Below are 17,051 nucleotides of genomic sequence, written 5' to 3'. Positions count from 1 at the left end.
TAAATAGTTATTACATTCTTTGTGTATAGTGTGTGTGGTCTGTATCATATGGTGTGTGTGTGTGTGTATGTGTGTGTGTGTGAGTGAGAGAGAGAGAGAGAGAGAGAGAGAGAGAGAGAGAGAGAGTATTGTGTAGTGTAGTATAGGGCATGCACATGTCACTGCTTGTGTAGAAGTCAGAGGATGACTTATAGGAGTTGGGTCTCTCCTTCTACCATGTCCATTGAACTCAGGTCCTCAGGCTTAAGTGGCAAGAACTTTTACCCACTAAGCTGTATCACCAACTCTTGAACAATCCTTTCAGTGTATTTTTTTTTAAAATTAAGTTCACTGGTATTCTGTTGCTGTTTTTGCATCTCTGGGTATTTGGGATTTCCTTTTTCTTATAGTGTTCTAATCTGATTTTGATGCTCTTTGGAGTGCTGGATTTCTTTCTTCTGACTACAGTCTCTCTCTCTCTCTCTCTCTCTCTCTCTCTCTCTCTCTCTCTCCCTCTCTCCCTCTCTCCCTCTCTCCCTCTCTCCCTTTTGCTTTTTCAAGATAAGGCTGTCCTGGAACTTGCTTTGTAGAGCAGGCTGGCCTTAAACACATAGATCTGCCTGCCTCTGCCTCCTGAGCACTGGGATTAAAGGTGTGCACCACCCCATGCCAAGAAGAGCTCTGAATTTCTAAAGTGAGTGGAGGTACTTTCTAAAGGAGAAATTTTAAAAAATTATTTATTTTATTTTATGTATATGAATATTTTGCACATATATGGATGTGTTAATAAATATACATTAGCATGAACACATATATGAATATATATACACATATACACATATGGGCCATATGAATGTCTGTTGCCTGAGAAAGCCAAAGAAGGCATAGATTCCTGGGAATGGAGTTACAGAAGACTACAAGCCTTGTGGGGGCTGGAAACCGAAGCACAGTCTTCTGCAAGGACAGCCAGTGCTAACTGCTAAGCCAATTCTCCGAACCCAAAAGACATTAAAAGAAAAAAAATTTTTGTGGGTACTGGGGTCCAAATTTAAGACCTAGTGCTTGCACAGTGAATACCTGCTGACCTATTTATCTCACTCAAAAGATACATTTTGGTGGCTTTGTCTAGTTGAGTATCATGATCTCAACAAGGGGCAGGCTTTCCAGTCCCCTCTCACTACATTCAGGTATGTGTGTATGAGGGAGACAGGTCCTGGGGGTGGACAGCCAGACATTGTCTTAGATGAGAGGTAGTAACCCAGGAGCTAGCCCCAGCAATCAGGGAAGGGCCAGGAGGTGAGGTTCAGGGCATGGTGATTATGAATGCTGACAAGCTGGTGATGAAGAGAGGGTTTGCCCACCTGCATTAAGATCCCATGAATCATTGACAAGAAACCAAACACCACTGGATCCATATAACAATTTGAACTCATACTGCTCCAAGTAAAATCAAATTAGAAGTCTTTCCCCAATTAGATTATGCAAACGCTGACACAGCTGAGCAGCACTTGGTGTTCGTGTGACAGCAACCCTGCCTTACACCTCACACAGCGAGGATATTCTCAAGCACACCCATCTCGACACCGGGTTGTGTCAACATTCTACCTCTAGATAATAAATATGAGACACAGCACACACTGCTTTTAATTGCATCGATAAACTGGGATTAACCCCCAAGTCAGGCTTCACTATTGCAATTAAATGTCCTCAAATAAATGGTTTCCTCAATAAACAAATGGAAGGGGCTGTGTTTGCCTTGAGTAATAGCAGGTGTAATATTTTACTGGCTAAAGCAAAGTATTAAGTGGAATCACTTGCAGGACCTGATTTATTCCCTGAGATTGGAAAGTCATCTTTCATACGTCATAGGCTGCTTTGGTACTGTATAAACAGCTAATGATATCTTAAATCAGGCCAGTTTGACCTTGCTTTTAAACCAGAGCTGCTGGGCCTTGGAAAACCAAGAGTGGGGGGGGGGGGTCCTCCAGCAATCTGAAGTAGGCGACTGTCTTGAACACACAGCTGACTGCTCATTGGGGTTTAGTCTTTAGGTGCTAGGTTTCAAATTTCTACAAGGCATGCAGAACTGAGGACCTGGCACACAACCTAGTGGCTCTTTGTGGACTGTTTGATGATTGGTTGTCTGGTTGCTGTAGAGGTGTGTCCAACTTTGTGGACTGTTTGATGATTGGTTGTCTGGTTGCTGTAGTGGTGTGTCCAACTTGCAGCCAAAGATACCTACAAATGCTACCTAACACAAACTTGTAAGCATGTGTAAAACATCAGGAGGTGAGGCAGGTGTGTGTGCCTGTGTGCGTGCGTGTGTGTGTGTGTGTGTGTGTGTGTGTGTGTGTGTGTGTGTGTGCGCGTGTGTATGTGTGTGCTTAGCAAGATTCCCAAGGGTGACCTTTGTGTGTTGAGCACCCCTTTGGCCACAGAATAAAGCAGATGTTCATTCTGGTTCCTATTGAGATCTTACCTTTTATGACCTCTAAACTCTCTTGGTGAAATTTTACAAGGAATTCTTTTTCCTTGTTGTTTTTTGTTTGTTTTGTTTTTGTTTCTGGTGTTGTTGGCTTTTCTTTCTTTTTTTGTAAAAGATAGATTTATTTTTTTTTAATTTTTTTTTTCGGAGCTGGGGACCGAACCCAGGGCCTTGTGTTTGCTAGGCAAGCGCTCTACCACTAAGCTAAATCCCCAACCCCTTATTTATTTATTTAATGTATGTGAGTACACTGTAGCTCTCTTTAGACACACCAGAAGAAATCCTATTACAGATAGTTTGTGAGACACCATGTGGTTGCTGGGAATTGAACTCAGGACCTCTAGAAGAGCAGTCAGTGCTCTTAACCACTGAGCCATCTCTCCAGCCTGTTTTTTTTGTTTTTCGAGACAGGATTTCTCTGTGTAATAACTCTGGCTGTTCTGAAACTCCCTCTGTAGAACAGGTTAACCTTGAATTCACAAAGATCTGCCTGCCTCTGCCTCCCAAGTGTGTGCCACCACCATCCGGCAATTAGGATGTCCCTAGGTGGGTTGTTTTGTTTTTGAGACAGAATTTTACTATATAGTCCAGGCTGGTTGGCAACTCATTACATAGCTCAGGCTGGCATTCAACTTGCAGTAATCCTCCAGTTTCAGCTTCCCAAGTGGTGGGCCTGAGCTACCACTTCACAAGGAATTTGTAAAAGTCAAGTTTATTTCTATCACAATCAAGTCAAGTTTATTTCTTTGTTTTAGCATTTTGGAAAGAGCGTAGGCTTTGCTGGTTCTAAGATTCATAGCCTGAGCCAGCCTGAGCCCAGGACAGTATATACCAGGGGCTGGGCAGTGAGAGCAGAGTATATGTCCTTGGGGGTGAGAACTTCTAATGAATAATACCTAATCTTCCACAGAGTAGAGTGGAGCCAGCCATATGCTTTTAAGACATTTAATCTTATCTATGTATGCACATATTTACTTACTTTCTGTGTATGGAGTGTGGGGGATGAAGCGCATATAAGGTCAGAGGACAACTTGTAGGAGTCAATTGTCCATTACGTAGACCCCAGGGATTAAACTCAAGTTGCCTTTTGAGTTTGTGTATTCTTTTAGTCTGTGTTTTCTTGTTTGTTTGTTTTTTAATGAAAATTTACTATGAGAGTTTGTTTCAATGCCCTCTTCTAGCCTTTGTGGGCACCATGCAGCAAAATACTCATACATATAAAATAAAATAAAACAAAACAAAGTAAATTGCAATAGATTTATCTGTCATTATCTTTCTGTAGTTTATTTACTTGGCAGCTCCTTCTTCCTCTCCTTCTCTTCTGCCTTTCCTCCTCTTCCTCCTCCCCCTCCTCCCCCCTCCCACCCTCCTTCTCCACTTCCTCCTCTTCTTCTTCTTCTTTTGAGTCAGGGTCTCACTCTATAACCCTGCTATCCTAGAACTCACTATGTAGACCAGGCTGGTCTCAGCCTCACAGAGACCCACTTGTCTCTACCTGTCAAGTGCTGGAATTAAAGGAGCGTGCCACTGTGCCCTAAGTTTTGTACTGGGAAGCACTCACCTGAAAATCTAGTAGTTGCATATCAATCTATTTAAAATAAAGCATTATATTTGACAACCTACCAAGCAAATCTGGGGATTCTTTCTGGTCCATGGGACAGAGACCCTCTGAGCTGTCCCCTCCTGTGAGTTGCCCGTACATCAGAGATCTAAGCCCTTATTAGGGTTATTGATTTAAAGAGCAATTCAGGACAGATTTTATTAATATTCTCAACATTGGCATCACTGTCACCTTTCCTCATCCTAAATGATGTCTGGTTAGTGACTCTCTCATAATTATATCACCAGCAAGAGAAGGTACCTGCTCGGCTGCAGCCAGTCAAAAATATGCATAAACATTACCTTCCTTTTAACTGACAGCCTAGAACTTAAAAGATATTCCTTTCCAAACTGTTATAAAACGTTTTTAGATGATAAGTGCTATCAGATGGAAATAAAATATTTAACACACAGAACCTCTTCCTGAATATGAATATATCTACAGATAATTGTAAGCTCCTAGGAATACTTGATGGGAAATATATTGATAATACAATTTTTCTTTGCAAAGATATTGTAATGATTGCAAATTTGATTTGATAATTAAATTAATAAGGACTGTTAGATTCCAACATGGGCCTCTTAGTGATATACAGAGCTAATAATATCTGTCTTTCCAGCTAAAGAGGTTTTAAAAGACTGTGTCAGGTGACCTCCACCAGTGTTTCTTTGCCCTTTGGAGTTAAGTGTGTCAAGTGTCATTCTTGAAAATTTTCATGAGAAAACAAAATGTTCCACTAATTCTCTTATTTTCGTGTTAAAAATAAAGTATTTAACAGAGGAGATGGAAAGAAGGCTCGTGTGAGGTACCACGTACACGCCTGGGACTGCGCTCTTTCCAGACTATCAGCACAATGTTAACTCGGCTCACTTCACAGCTCCAGGGAGGAAGGCTCAGAGAGGCTGGTAGCCTGCTAAGGTAGTTGATCTGCTGCTTCCAAGCACGAACCCTTGGTTGGAAGTGAGGGTGGATGGGGTGGCTGTGTGCTGGAGACACGGTTCCCCGAATGGGGCACCCAGGTCTGTTGGATTCTACTCATATTGACTTTGGGAGTTTCCAACCTCGGTCTCTCTAGCTGTGACCAGGTGTCCTGATGGCTTTTCCAGATTGGCTCTTGCTTGGTTTTTGAGCAAGTAATGAGTGGTTGAGCAATTCAGGGGACTGCTCTGCCAGGCCCTAGAGGACGGGAATCTTCTAATGATGTTCTCTTGGTCTCTGTTTTTTTCACACTGTCCAAGCTAAAGAATTCCCTAATCACAGAAGCCATGTAGGGTCCAAAAGCAGGGCAGTCCCACAGAATGAGGTGGCTTAGGCTTTTTGGCTGGAACTATAGAGATGGTGTGAAGCAGAGCAAAGATGGAAGCCATGTGTCTCTGATTCTTTATTATTATTATTATTATTATTATTATTATTATTGTTGTTGTTGTTGTTGTTGTTTTATTATTGGGTAGTTTATTTATGCTTCTTTTTTTTTTAGATTTTTTGTTTGTTTTTAGGTTTCTTTTTAAAGATTTATTCATTTATTACATATAAGTACACTGTAGCTATCTTCAGATACACCAGAAGAGGGCATCGGATCTTTACAGATGGTTGTGAGCCACCATGTGGTCGCTGGGAATTGAACTCAGGACCTCTGGAAGAGCAGTCGGGGCTCTTAACCTCTGAGCGCTCTCTCCAGCCCCCGTTTTTTAGTTTTTTTTTAAACCAGAGCATTTATTTTATGACGGATTGAAATCCTCGAGATAAACTGGATGCTTCCACAGCTGCCCTCTTGGGTTTAGGTGTTGCTCCTTCACGGAGTCCATGTCTGAATCTGCGGTAGACAGTCTTTAGGGGCCTCATCCGACCAGTCCCGGTAGTGTTTCATCTCTTAGCCTTGGCACTCCAGTTATACTTTCTCTTGTGCTTGGCAGGGTAGCCACATTTGCCATAGGTCGATTTCTGAAGATGGTAGGCCTTAGAGCCACAATGGCAATTGCGACACTTTCCAAAGGATGGCGTTCCTTTCATCATCTTGCTTCTACCGGCGAGGCCAAAGAGACCAGAAGCACGTTTCAAATGTTATCCTATTTCCCAGTTTCCCTTCCGGAAACCCCCTATCCACTCCCCACTCCCCATGCTTCTATAAGGAAGCTCCCATCCACCCACTCCTGCCTCCCCACCCTGGCATTCCCCTACACTGGGGCATCGAGCCTTCACAGGACCAAGGGCCTCTCCTCCCATTGATTGCCCGACAAGGCCATCCTCTGTTACAAATGTGGCTGGAGCCATGGGTCCATCCCTGTATACTGTTGGGTTGGTGGTTTAGTCCCTGGGAGCTCTGGGGGATCTAGTTGGTTGATGTTGTTCTTCCTATGGTGTTGCCAACCCTTCAGTTCCTTCAGCTCTTTCTCTAACTCCTCCATTGGGGACCCCGTTCTCAGTCCAATGGTTGGCTGCAAGCATCCTCATCTGTATCATTAAGGCTCTGGCAGAGCCTCTCTGGAGACACCCATATCAGGCTCCTGTCAGCAAGCACTTCTTGGCATCTGCAATAATGACTGGGTTTGGTGTCTGATTATGGGATGGATCCCCAGGTGGGTCAGTCTCTGGATGACCTTTGCTTCATTCTCTGCTCCACTCTTTGTCTCCGTATTTCCTTTAGACAGGAGCAATTCTGGGTTAAAAATTTGGAGATGAGTGGGTGGCCCCATCCTTCAACTGGGAGCCTTGCCTAACCTTTGAATATAATTTTTACAGGTTTTCCCTCCCCTCTGTTGGGCATTTCAGCTAATCTCATCCCCATTGGGTCCTGGAAACCTCTTGCTTTCCTGGCATATGGGACTTGCAACCCCCAGCTCCCAGCTCCCATTGCTACACACCTCTGTTCAAATTCCTGATCTTTTGTATATCATCCCCATATCCTCCCACACCTGATCCTGCCCCCTTTTCCCTCTCCCCCTCCTCTCTTCCTCCCAAGTCCCTTCCACCATTGTCTCTGATTCTAAAGCCAGCACCTACATATGTGTCGAAAGAAAAAAAAAGAAAGCATTTAATTGAGGGTTTGCTCACTTGTAAACCTTAGTTCATTGTCATCATGGCACTGGAGAAGTAGTTGAGAGTTACATCATGATCTGCAGGTAAACAGAGAAAGGAGAGAGAGAGAGAGAGAGAGAGAGAGAGAGAGAGAGAGAGAGAGAGAGAGAGAAACAAGAACACTGGCTGGGCATGGACTTTTGAAACCTTAAAGCCCACCCCCAGTAACACACTATCTCCAACAAGGACACACCTCCTAATCCTTCTCAGATAGTGCCACTCCCTGATGACTAAGTATTTAAATATATATGAGCCTGGGGGGGCACTTTTATTTAACCCACCACAGCATGGTCTGGTGTCCTGTCAGGAATAGGGTCAATCTCAGAGAAGAGCAGTAGCAGAAGCTAGATCAGAGGCTCTGAACCCTTATCAAACTGGCAGCTTCTGTAAGCCAATCACTAGGTTACTTGGGGTTGAATCCAGGCTTATATGCTAGGCGAATGCTGTACTTCTTAGCACATTCCCAACCACCATAAAACCTTACTGCTTCAGTGAACCGTTGGTATTGGTATTAACCCTTCCTTTCAGATGTACACAATGGGAAAAATCCTTGCTAGAGGAGTAGAATGTCCCATGGGAAAGCTTGTGTTAGCCCTAGGAATACAGATGCAGATGCACTGTCACTGGATCTAGAACCATGACTGCTTCCCTAAGGCAGCAATAGTGAATGGAGCAGGTGAGGCCACTGCTCCCAGTAACCCCAGCTTGGCAGGTGAGGTCTCTGAGCCAGTTGTGCTGGGTTCAAGGTCTGTCAGTTGTCACTGTGGAAATTTTCTCTGTGGTCTCTTATTTCTGTTGATCCCAAGTGGTCCCTGAATACTGCGGTGCCAGGATGAGGACCTTTGAGAATCTGGGTCTCAGAGGCCTCTCAGAGGGATGCAGGCTCAGGCCAGGAGAAGAGGGCTAGGTCAGGACATGAGTAAGGCCAGGAGAGAAAGGGGGAAGTGCCAACAGTCCCAGGCTGGAGCAAGAGTAGGAGCAGTCCTTGGCCCACAGTGAAGAATCAGGGACTTTGTCCAGTTACAAAAAGCTACTTTTCCTGCTAGCAGGTGGGAAATCAGGATATTCTAAAACAACTCAAATTTCACAGAGATGTCTGGAGCCTTGCAGCTTCAGGCTGTGCTCAAAGACTCATAACTCTGACAGGTTCCAGGTAGTAGAACCATCCAGAAGCACCAACAATTGACCCTTTTTATCTTCAGAAGACTTTTTAAATATTAAGTGCAATCTATCAAACAATGTTTTGTAGAAATTAATTTCCCAAGGGATTTTTCTATATTACTTTAATAGTTTTCCATTGACTGACTAATTTTTCAAATTGCAGTTTTACGAAAAAAAATACAAATATTCTTAGATGAAAAGTTTCTTGTTAGGAATAGCGCTTTCAGAGAGGTTTGCAATCTCTATGTCTGGGTTTATATACTGCCCTTCTATTGACACTACTTTTTGATTAATAGTGTGTAAAACATTCCCTAATGCATCAGCAGAATTAACTATGCAGACGCATTCAGGCACATGGACATTATATTGATGAAATGACGTTTTATTGACAAAATGACAGTTTAATACTGAGCTCTCCTGATGCTGTTTATTGCACCAATCGCCTTCATTCTGATAGTGAACCCGTCAAAGCAACTGTGATGTAAGTCTGTCCTGTTTTTGCCATGCTGTTTAGTAGATCAGTCTGAGCACCCTGTGACATAAACAGTATCTCTGTAGGTGTTCTAACTTCAGCTAATTTTTGTGGCCATCCTGCAGTGGTGGTTCTGGAATGTGTCCTGTCATGGCTTTCCTGCAAAGCTCTGGAGTCTGTCCCTCTGGAAGCCTCAGGCCTGCTTTCCCCTGGCTCATAGACATAGACCTCTGCTCCTGCAGGGCCACGGATCCAGACATGATCCTTGGCTACAGCATGGGCCAGGACCTCACCATGGCCTCATGTGGCAGCAAAAGCTATTCACGTCACTACCCTGTGTCTCCAGTTCTGCCTCTCTTCACAGTGCATAAATGCTTCCCTTTAGCTCCCACTTCTCCACCATTAATTTGCTCATTGTAGAGGATCCTGGGCCTCTGGTCAGCTGGGGTTATCTGGGTGTCCCTATTTATCTTTTTTTTTTTAAAGATTTTTTTTAAAGATTTATTTATTTATTTTATGTACAGCATTCTGCCTGCATATGTGACTGCAGGCCAGAAGAGGGCACCAGATCTCTTTATAGATGGTTGTGAGCCACCACATGGTTGCTGGGAATTGAACTCATGCCCTCTGGAAGAGCAGTCAGTGCTCTTAACCGCTGAGCCATCTCTCCAGCCCCCCTATTTATCTTTTTTAAGATTTTTTTTATTTTTATTTTGTCTGTGTACCATGTGTGTTCCTGGTGCCTGTCTGTGAAGGCTGGAAGTGGAGTTGTAGTTCATTGTACACTGATATAGACTCTAGGAACAGAAACTGGGTCTTCACAGCCTGTATTTAAAAAAAAAAAAAAGAATACAAGAGCTACCTTTCTTTTTTCCATGGATATTCAGTTGTTCTTGCATCTGTTTAGAGCAGACTATCCCTTCGGTGTTGGCCTGTCTTAGTAACTCAGTAAAAACATGTTGACTATGCAAGTGAGGCTAGTCCCATTGACATGTGTTTATCCCATTCCATGACCAAGGCAACTCTCATAAAGGCAAACATTTCATTGGGGCTGGCTTACAGTTTCAAAGGTTCAGTTCATTATCATCATGGCAGGAAGCATGGTGGCATGCAGACAGACATGGTGCTAGAGGAGCAGCTGAAAGTTCTACATCTTAATCAGAAGGGAGCCAAGAGGCGTGTCTCATTCTACACAGGGCAGAGCCTCAGCATGGGGGCCTCCAAGTCCACCCCCACAGTGACACATTACCTCCAACAAGGCCACACTTATTCCAACAAGGCCACACATGTCATCCCCTGAGCCAACATATTGAGTTTACCACACCCACCTCAACTCTGTTTTGAACTCTGTAGCTTTGGGGTGTATTTTGGAATTCAGATGCTAAATTTCCTTGCTGTTTCTCCCCTGGCTACTGGCCATCTTCCATAGTCTGTGGACCCATTACACTTTAGCCCTGCTCTTCCATGACCCTGGAATTCCTCCCCCCAGGCTCAGAGCCTGTGGTGTTGCCAATTAATTCTTAGTTTGCATCTAGCAGTGGATTCTTCTTTTTTTTTTAAGATTTATTCATTTATTATATATAAGTACACTGTAGCTATCTTCAGATACATCAGAAGAGGGCATCGAATCTCTTTATAGATGGTTGTGAGCCACCATGTGGTTGCTGGGAATTGAACTCATGACCTCTGGAAGAGCAGTCGGGTGCTCTTAACCGCTGAGCCATCTCTCCAGCCCCATAGCAGTGGATTCTGTGGGTTACTCACATCTGGGATTCCAGATTTTCTCCAGTTTTCCCTGACTTTCCTTGTTTCTCCTTCTCAAACCTCTTTGCCAACCTCTCATTTCCTGTCTCTGGAACGGCTATCTCCATCCTCAAATCTCTTTCCAGTGTCAAGAGGTTTTCCTCAGGTCTCCTGTGTCTAAGTTACCTACATACAGACAATTCCAGCTTTTTGCATCTTCCCTGGCTTTTAGACTTCTGCATCCTACTATCACCAAATGTTTCCCAGCAGACCTGGTCTGTAGCCTCCTCTTCCTCCAGACATGCCTTTCTTCTGCTTAGGAAATAGTGACTCTGTGCTCCCACCACTGCTGCCAACCCCAGACTCACTTGTGCTGCTCCTTTGTGTTTCTGTCTAGTGTGTCAGCCGATTCTCTTAAGTCTATGAGAGCTTCCTCTGCAGTGACCTAACCTGCTCAGGCTACCATCCTCTCTGGAGAGCAGAGGCCCTGGCTGTGCCCATACCCTGGAAGAAAAGAAGGGAGTCAGTGTTTTCATTAGAATGGATGAATGTGGGAAGCAGAATAAAGCCCTAAAATCCCAAAGATGTCCAGACCCTAATCTCTAGTCATTTGGCAGAGGGCCAATAAACTAGCCTAAAACAAACAACAGCACTGAGCACTAAGCAGATAGGTTCCCAAAGTGGACCCCTAGAAAATATAAGGACTGTCTTAGTTAGTAGGGTCTTGTTGCTGTGAACAGACACCATGACCAATGTAAGTTTTATAAGGACAACATTTAATTAGGGCTGGCTTACAGGTTTAGAGGTTCAGTCCATTATCATCAAGGCAGGAGCAGGGCAGCATTGCCACATCCAGGCAGGCATGGTGCAGGAGGAGCTGAGCTCTACATCTTTGCCTGAAGGAAGCCGGAGCAGACTGAGCATCCTCAGGCAGCTAGGAGGAGGGTCTCCAAGCCCACCCCACAGTGACACACTTCCTCCAACAAGGCCACACCTTCTAATAGTGCCACTCCCTGGGCCAAGCATATGCAAACCCGCACAAGATCCCTTTCTCCCTCTGTCCCTCTCTCTCTACCTCTCTCCCTCTCTCCCTCTCTCCCTCTCCCTCTCCCCCTCTCTCCCTCTCTCCCTCTTTCTCTCCCCCTCTCTCTCTCCCTCTCTCCTCTCTCTCTCCCTCTCTCCCTCTCTCCCTCTCTCCCTCTCTCCCTCTCTCTGTCTCTCCCTCTCTCTCTCCCTCTCTCCTCTCTCTCCCTCTCTCCCTCTCTCCCTCTCTCCCTCCTTCCCTCCTTCCTCTTTCACCTCTCTTTTCAGTCTCTTCTTTCTTTTCTTCCTTCCTTCCCTCCCTTCTTTTCTTTCCTTGTGTTGGGTTTGGAACCCTAGGTCTTATAGGAAGGCCCATCAACTGCTCTTCCATTGAACCTCAGCTTCATTCTCAAGCCTATGAATTCCTTCTCCTCCTCTTCTCTCCCCCGGGACAGGTCTTTCTGTGTGGTTCAGGTTCCGGTGTGACCTCATGCTCTGTAATTGTGTGTGGAGCAATCTTAGTTCCAAATGAGTTCACATACAAAGTTACCATGGTAAACGCAACAGCATTTTTTTTTAAAATATAATTCCGCCTTTAATATCATCACTGAGAACCACACAAGGCAGGTGGAACCAGTCTGTGCTAAGGTTCTTATCTGAGCAGGACTCAGAGACATGAAGATCTATGTGACTAAGTGAGGGGGAAAGACAGGAAACTGGAGGAGAAACAGGAAGTGAGGGGACATGTCCAGATGAGTGGAAGAAGACCAGGAAGGGAGGGGAGGAAGTAGACAGAAGTGGAGTAGAACAGGGTTAGGCATCTGTGAAGGACTGGGACAGCATCAAGCATGGAGGATGGGGTGGCAGTGTCTCAGACAGAAGAGAAAATGAGCCGTAGTTCACTGGGCCAGGAGGGTACCCAGAGTCTGTCCTGTGCTTACCTCTCATTTGGAAGGATTGGCTGGTAGAAGCTCTGAAGCAGGGCCCCAAAGGCCTGTTTCTTCCATCAGAGTAGCAGGGTAAACTACAGATGCTTTCTGAAGAGCTGTCCCAGGGGTCCTGGCAAGGCTGGTCTGTGCAGACTCATCCTGCTGGACCTAACACCCTCTACCCTGCTGCTGGGATCTTGCTCCAGGGCACTTGTTTAAGAACGTGCACATTTTCATGTCACAGACTTTGCTCATACATTCCTCCTTCAGTGGGGACTGTCGGCTTCCTGTGGGAGCAGAGGTACGGAGTACAGTGATTTGCTCTTTTGTGGAATGGTCACTATCATGATAGTTGGATGTCAGCCCTGGCATCCACGCAGAGCAGAGCCACAAGAGGAGCAGATCAAGCACAGGACAGAGAAGTGCTCAGTTCCTAGACCTGATTCTGACCTTCTCTTCTTCAGCTTTGGCCACTTCTGCATCTGCCAGCTGCAGGGCATGCTGGTAGCTGACAAATGCACAGAGAAGTTAGTTGTTGCATGACTTCTCCATATCCAGACGCCTGATGAGGAGGAGGTCAATTAGGCAGACACATTCTTTACTCCGGCTATTAGCCTTGCACGTTTGTGGATGTGGGAAATGCCTGCCCGGGAAAGCAGACTGCTTGTAAATGGTGCATCTGAGTAAAGTGGACAGCTCAGACTCCAGCAAGAACTCAGCACCTCTGGGCTCCTCATGCGATTAGCATAATAAAATGAGATAAAATATTGACATTCAGTATGTGTGCAGCCTGCTAGTGGTAGGGAAAGGGAGATCTGCAATGCTAATTGAAATGTAATTGATGTAAAACTGTAATTCTTACAAAGAAGTGGGAAGACTGGCTCAATTGTAAAATAGATAAGATCAGAGGGATCCCAGGCATCAATCCCAGGCCTGTTCCGGGTGCCAAGAGCTAATAAGCCAGTGATTGTTTTAGTTCACACAGACACCACCCATATTTACTGTATTTTCTAGACCGGCTTGGCTGCTGCTGAATAAATCAATATGAGGGTCCCATTACTTCACTTTATGTCTCTCAGTAGTGTCTATAGCCTAACATGACTGGCTACTATGGATATGATAAGCAGGAAAGAGGTGGCCAGCTAATCACTCCAGATGTACAAACAGAAAAGCTGGAATTCTGAGGTCCCAGCATTCCTCTTGTGAATACCATGCCTGTTGTCTAACTGCTTTGTAGTGCCTTACCAGTGGAGCTGCAACAGAGGCTCGCCCCCCAGAGCGCTCAGTAGTCAGGCCAGGTGGGCCTTGTATTGACAATAAATTTAGTCAACACGTTAAATTTAGTTTCCAAACTATTGCAGTGGTTCAGCTGGGAGTGTGTGGACCTTGAGAACACTCATGGAGTTCAAGGCCATAGAGGAAGGGCTGATGAGGTTCTCAGGTGGACTTGCTGCCCTGGATCCTGGCCATACCTTTTCCTTTCCATTCTGGTCCCTAGTCATCTAGGTCCTTTGGGCTCCTCAGGAGTTACTTTCTGACCAGGCATCAGGAAGAAAATCACGGGATGAAAGGAGAAGCCAGAACTTGGTGTGTGCGTGGGGTTGCTCTACCCCCAGTAGAGGTCTGGGAATCTCTGTGGCCCCAGCTACCTTTGACATCTGGCAGACTCACCTTCCTACACTCCTACCTGCTCTGAGAACAGTGGTGAGGCTTTGACATTCTATCACTTTCTAGTTCTACTGTCACCTAAGTAGCCACCACCCAGAATCCCCATTTTTGGAGAAGGAAGAACTGGAGATTGGACCCAGAGCCTTGTGCATGAAGCTGGTGTCTTACTGCCACATTCCTGGGTGGCTGGGATAAGAAGGGCCTCTACAGGCTCATAGACTTGAATACTTGGGCATGAAGGAATGGCATTACTTGAGAGGGATAAGGAGATACAGCCTTGTGCGAGGAAGTGTGTCACTGAGAGTGGACTTTGAGGTTTCAAATGCTCAAATCAAGCCCAGTATGTCTCTCTTCTTCCTGCTGCTTGAGGATCCAGATGTAGAATCCTCAACTTCTCCAGTACCATGTATGCTCCCCTCCATAGTGACAATGGACTGAACCTCTGAACTGTAGGGCAGCCTAAGTTAAGTGCTGTCCTTTAGAAAAGTTGTGGTCATGGTGTCTCTCCACAGCAATAGAACAGTGACTGCAACACCCCCACCCCACCCCACCTCACTTTTTAATTCCTTCACATGTTTCCTTTGTCCTGTTTACATATTCTGATGATGAGTCCCCCAGATCAGAGACTGAGATTAGTGCCACAGATAACTTTTGACTCTTTTTGTGGGTGTGAGAAGCAAGATCCTTTTTCTGTAATAACTACTTATGGAAAGAGACTGAATCCTGAAAGTGAGACAGTTTCCTTTTCATTTTAAGCAGAAGGCAAAATGAGCCACATGTTTTCATGGAAACAGTGGCTTTTATGATCCCGATCACAAGTCCCTGCCCTCTCTATTGCCTCATTGGCTGGGTACTTTAAGGAAGTACAATATTTCTGTCCAAATCTCCTAGAACTAGAGGTACAGATAGCTATGAATTGTTATGTGGGTGCTGGAAATTGAACCTGGGTCCTCTGGAAGGGTAGCCAGTGCTGAGCAATCTCCCAAGCCCCGAACTCCTGACTTTTTTTTTTTTTTTTTTTTTGGTTCTTTTTTTTTTCCGGAGCTGGGGACTGAACCCAGGGCCTTGCGCTTCCTAGGCAAGCACTCTACCACTGAGCTAAATCCCCAACCCCGAACTCCTGACTTTTATCCATGGACTCCTTGATGACCACTAATATCCAGACTAAAATCTCACTAAAGAATACCAAGGAGTCCTGCGCATTGGCATGCCGAGGTTTCGATCAAGTTTTCCCCAATATACCACTACTCTGTGGGTTCCAGGGTTGTAAATGACTTAATTCCAGAGCATATTTTCTTCAAGTCCTTTAGTAGTTGAGGCTGAATATGTTCAAGGCCCTGCTGGGCTGAGGAACAGAAAACCTCTTCTTCCCAGCCAGCTTTCCCAAGTCAAAAGCCAGACCAGGCCCTAGTTCCCAAAGCCCTTCTTCAGCCATGTCCTCCCGCACACAGTGCCAATGCATGCAGGTTGGGCTCTCACAGCTGAACTCCACTTTCAATATTTTAAGGAAATTATAGAATAATATATTTCCTCTTAGGAGACAGTTTCCTGGCCGCAAACAAACCGTTAGTGAGGGTTGGTGTAGGCCAGCCCCTTCACTGAGGCAGACATGTGTTTGTGTCTTTGACTCTGTTCTAGTCCTTAATTGGGCCACACAGTCACTATCCCCAGGCAGCCAGCATAGAGCAGCCAGCCAGCCTGTACCTCTCTGGAAGGACCCCTTCACCCCAATCCCAGGAACGAGGAATGGAAACATTCCTGAATTAGAACCTCAAGTCAGGGTGCTAAGGAATGTGGCTCAGTTGAAAAACTTTGTGTGTAGCATGCACACTGCTCTGGGTCCCTCCCAGGCACTACATAAACCAGGAATAGTGGTATACACCTGTGCTGGGAAGATGAAGGCTGGAGGCTCAAAAGTTCAAGGCCACTCTATAATACAAAGTGAGTTTACGGACAGCATGGACTATATAAGACCTCATTTCAAAAAAAGAAAAGTCTGTTCTAGCAAATTGCTGAGGGAGGAGCGAAGACTCAGTTATAACAATTGTTCAATAAACTTTTCTTATTTTACACCGTAATTAAAGGTAAGGGTCACATTTATTCCTGTGACTTGTGTCTATGGATCTGATGTTGGCTATATTAGGTCAAGGAGCCAGCCTTCCATGGTGATTTAGGATATACGTTTATGATGTATTATTAGCTTCCTAGGAATTCGGTAAAGAAGCTTGCAATTGGTCAGCTTAAACAGCTGCAATGTATGGTCTTGGTTCTAGAGACTAGAGTCAAGGTCAGGGTGTCATCAGCACTAGTTCCTGTGAGGGCTGTAAGCAAGGTTTAGTCTCAGCCCCTCTTGGTGTCTCCCGGTTGCTGGCAATTCTTGGTGGTCCTTGTCTTGTAGATACATCACTCAATCTCTACTGGCCTATTCCCATGGCATCCTTGTGCTTGTCTGTGTGTTCAATTCCTTTTTGTAAGGTCACCTTTACATTGGATTTGGGTGCATCCAAATGGCTTCATCTTAATTTGATTACCCCTTCAAAAATCTTATTTTTAAATGCACAGATCATTAGGACTCCAGCTTGTGATATGAAAGATATAAAATGAAAATTTCTGGTTTCTTTCGAGACTCAGTTGTGTCATGTGATTTTTTTCTGGAAACTGTCTTATGAGAGGATGTTTTGCTGAGAACAGACATGGTGTTTTTCTGGAAGCTGTCTTGTGAAAGGGCATGTGATGCTGGAGCATGTTTTGAGAAGGCATGTGATGTTTAGAAGGAATATAAATATAACCTCACAAAGAGTGAGAGGACATTTGCATCAGTATGCCTTGCAGCTCTTTGCTGATCTTCGCTGATCCCATGTCATGACTTCATAGAAACATACCTCATGTTATTCTGGCCGCTTCTTGCCACTTCAT

General features: G+C 44.9%; 1 protein-coding gene and 1 pseudogene across 11 annotated transcripts in view; one reads left to right on the top strand and one right to left on the bottom strand.

Moving 5' to 3' along the window:
- LOC147994657 (uncharacterized) overlaps positions 1-17,051 on the top strand; it is a 42,456-nt gene that overhangs the window by 16,092 nt on the left and 9,313 nt on the right. For 3 of the 11 annotated variants that reach the window (XM_087659618.1, XM_087659621.1, XM_087659626.1), the window contains one exon: positions 4,833-4,982. The exons of the other annotated variants lie outside the window; for them this stretch is intronic. The gene's annotated coding sequence lies outside the window, so the exon portion shown is untranslated. The remainder of the gene's footprint in view (positions 1-4,832; positions 4,983-17,051) is intronic. 11 annotated transcript variants of the gene reach the window in all.
- Positions 5,778-6,107, bottom strand: LOC147994658 (large ribosomal subunit protein eL37-like; annotated as a pseudogene).

The sequence above is a fragment of the Rattus norvegicus genome, chromosome 4 (genome assembly GCF_021556685.1).
Source record: "Rattus norvegicus strain SHRSP/BbbUtx chromosome 4, alternate assembly SHRSP_T2T, whole genome shotgun sequence".
Classification (NCBI taxonomy): Eukaryota; Metazoa; Chordata; class Mammalia; order Rodentia; family Muridae; genus Rattus; species Rattus norvegicus.
Note: the sequence above shows the minus strand (reverse complement) of the source record. Positions and strands in the feature narration are given on the sequence as shown.